Below are 3,743 nucleotides of genomic sequence, written 5' to 3' on the forward strand. Positions count from 1 at the left end.
GGTATTTTCGGAATCTTCCTATGACGCCCTCCCTACCCCCTTTGGGTTGTGGTTTCTTCCCTTAAATACCCCCTCTCCCAGCTACTTGGGGTCAAACTCCTCTACCCCTGCATGGGATATGAGTCTCGGCCCCAGGCCGCTGGAACCTGTCAATAAACCTCATGTGATTACAGCAAGGACTGTCTCTCCTGAGTTCTTGGGGGCTCGTGTTATCCCAAGACTTGAGTGAGAGTCTCCCAACTCCCGGGGTCTTTCACCAGGTGTCCCCAAGAGTCTTCCAGAGCTTTCCCCTCTGCAAATGTGGTTACAATGTGTACAGGGACATTGTTTTCCAGGGCCCTTTTTTTTTTTTTTGTTGTTTGTTTGTTTTCATTTTGTTTTTTGGTTTTTGAGACAGGGTTTCCTTGTAGCTTTTGAGCCTGTCCTGGAACTAGCTCTTGTAGACCAGGCTGGCCTCAAATTCACAGAGATCCGCTTGCCTCTGCCTCCCAAGTGCTGGGATTAAAGGCGTGCGTCACCACCGCCAGGTAGAAGTCCTTCTGAACTAGTGAGTCTTTCCCACTCTGGAAAAGAATTTGTACATGAAAGCTCTACACCACCTAGGGCAGCTCTAGATTTTTACGGTGTCTATCCTGTGGGTATAGATTTCATGGACACTGTCATGACCATTGACAAGAACAGCAGCAGAAGCCATTCTGCCCTGCCAGTCAGAAGCCCATAGGGATCCTTCCCCTGTAGACGACCTGTGATACCTTCCTGGCGATCAGATAGAGACTATGGTCTGGACTTAGATCATCAGCCCTGGGTCTTGGGAAAGGGAGGCAATAAAGCTGGAGAGAGAAAAAGAGAGAGAGAGAGAGAGAGAGAGAGAGAGAGAGAGAGAATAGGTTAAAAGACAATTTATGAGAGTCAGTTCTCTTTCACCACGTGGGACCCAGGGATTAAACTCAGGCCATCAGGATTATTAGCAAGCACCTTTACCAGCTGAGCCATCTCACCAGCCTGGGGCACTTCACTGACTCTTAGTTATTTGACCAGTGGGGACCTGAAAACAAGTAATAGATGTTGGAAAAGAATCCAGTCAAAAGGGTCCCATAAAAGAGGCTCAAATCCATGAGGGGGTACCAAGATCTCTACAGTGAAGAGGTTATCCACATTTTTCTTGACTTCTTTTTTTTTTAAGTATTTATTTATTATGTATACAATATTCTGTCTGTGTGTATGTCTGCAGGCCAGAAGAGGGCACCAGACCTCATTACAGATGGTTGTGAGCCACCATGTGGTTGCTGGGAATTGAACTCAGGACCTTTGGAAGAGCAGGTAGTGCTCTTAACCAATGAGCCATCTCTCTAGCTCCTTTCCTGGCTTCTTCAAAGGAACCATAGGAAAACTGAAGAGTGGTGGGGCTCTATAAGGTGCTACAGAAGGTATAGTTCATGTTAAGCTCATGGAAACCAAGGCTTGACCTAAGGACCCTGCTCAGCACCCTGTCACCTTCCACTCACTAAGCTTGTCACAACCGGAGAGCCCAGGGGCAGGAAGTGGGGGACTGGGGCTTGAAAGGGAGACTGAAGTCAGGCAGCTGCATAGTCCCCCATGTCCCAGGAAGTCATTGAAAAGTATGAAAAGTATGAAAGTGCTTCAGAGTGATTCCTAAGAGTGACGTCTGGGCTGGAGCCAGGCAGAAGTAAACGGCTTCCTGGCTAAGTTGCCTGCCTTGTGCCCTCCTCCCTTGGGTCTGTAACTCAATCTTCCCTGGATGGTACACTGTAAGTTGGCTTCACTGAGGCCTAAGCATCCAGGACTATGAGTTCAAGGGTAACCCCAATCTGGGAAGTGTATGGCCTTATAGCCATCTGAGTTCCAACGGGGAGAAGAGAGCCAATCCAGAGCCTTGAAGTGTGGACAAGCCTTAGACAGGCAGAACCATCCCAGACCCACATCTGTGTCCTACATGATAGCAAAAAGACTGTGACCAGGGCCTCTACTGCACTCTGGCTCATGGTTGGGGGAGGGGGTTCACCTACCCAGCTTACTTTGAGCCGATCTAGGTTATGGCCCTCGCGGCTCCTTCTAAGTCACTTGCACAGATTAAAAATGGCAACTGTCCCAGAGCTGATCCCAGGGGATTCTGGAAATGGCCCCATCCCCCAGGCACTCTCTGTTCTCAGCATTGGTCCCAGCCTAGGACAGCTGCACCAGGGCTACAGCTCACTCCACTGCATCCACCCCGACCAGGGAACCGTAGTGGGTTCCAACCCACTACAGCCTGAATGGTAGGGGCCAGAATCCCAGGGCAAACCTAGACAAACTGGCCCCTCTCGGTCCCCTTTCTTCCTCTCTCCTCTGGGAAGGAGAACAGAAAAGGAACAGAACAGAAGGGACAAAAGAGAGGAAAAGAGGTACCCACACCTTGATTCCTGAGGCTCCTGTACTTGGGACTTCAAAGTTCTGGCCACCCACACCTGTACAGATCACACGCCCCAAGAGGCACCTGGTTCAAGACAGGATCTGTGGGGCAGGAAAGTGTCTGGACCCTTTCAGGGAAGGCAGTGAGGCAGAGAGGGCAAAGGAGCAGAGGAGACGTTCTGATGTACATCACCCCAGCTCTGGGGATAAGCACAAACCACAAAACTGTCTAACCCTCACCACTTTAAGCTGCCCTGAGCTGAGTCAAAACTGAGGCTGCAGACCAGTGATGGTGGCTGGTGCACACCTTTAATCCCAGCATTTGGGAGGCAGAAACAAGTGGAGCTCTGTGAGTTCGAGGCCAGCCTGGTCTACAGAGTGAATTCCAGGATAGCCAAAGCTACACAGAGAAAACCTTGACTTGAAAAAAACAAAACAAACAAAAAACTCTGAGGCTGCATGTACCTGCCCAGCCGCTCCAGCTGCCCAGGAGCCCTGAGTGACCACAAAGCCTCAAGAAGCCTTTGAAGCACTAGAATAAGGCCTCAGGAAGAAGGTGGCATCCCACCCAGGCCCTGAGTACACCCTCCCCAAGGCAAGTAACTTTGCACGCAGGCTTGGAGTACAGCTCTGGAGCTACCCCCTGTGCCAGGCTCCTGGCAGTTGCCATGTGTATCCGGGTATGAGGACCAGGGAAATGGAGGATCTGCCTGCCATCCCTGTCCCATTCCCATCATCAGGGTTCCTGTAGGGGCAGCAGTGGGTCCAATAATTGATCCCTCTCTCAAGTGAAAACAGCAGGCTTTGGCCTTATGGAAACCCCCCAGCGTGGGAGGTAGGGAGGAAGACGAGCAAAGGAAGGGAGGCTTTGCAGGAAATGCCTGGGTGCCCTAACTGCCCTAGCAAAGACTAGGTCATTGGCTCTGCCCTTGGAAAGTCCCAGGCAGGGCCTGTGGACCTGGGTGGGGGTAGTGCCAGCAGGGCAGCAAGGGTCCCTCGTACAAGGATCAGATGCCAGGGTAGACTTCCTTTTCTGCCTAGCTGGGTTTCAGCCCTGGACACCATCGGGGCAAATGAAGGTAGCTCGTTTTGTGGTCATTTCTTTGCCCCTGGTGATAGTGATCTGGGGCCTCATTCTCTGCCCTCTTCACTTCCACCTTCACCACCCTCAGAACAGCTTATCCAGCCCATATTTTAATTATTGATTAGTTACAGGTTTGTTTGGCTTTTTTTTTTTTTTTTTTTTGGGTTTTTCGAGACAGGGTTTCTCTGTAGTTTTGGAGTCTGTCCTGGAACTAGCTCTTGTAGCCTAGGCTGGCCTCGACCTCACAGAG

This window comes from Microtus ochrogaster, linkage group LG8 (genome assembly GCF_000317375.1).
Source record: "Microtus ochrogaster isolate Prairie Vole_2 linkage group LG8, MicOch1.0, whole genome shotgun sequence".
In the NCBI taxonomy this organism is placed as follows: Eukaryota; Metazoa; Chordata; class Mammalia; order Rodentia; family Cricetidae; genus Microtus; species Microtus ochrogaster.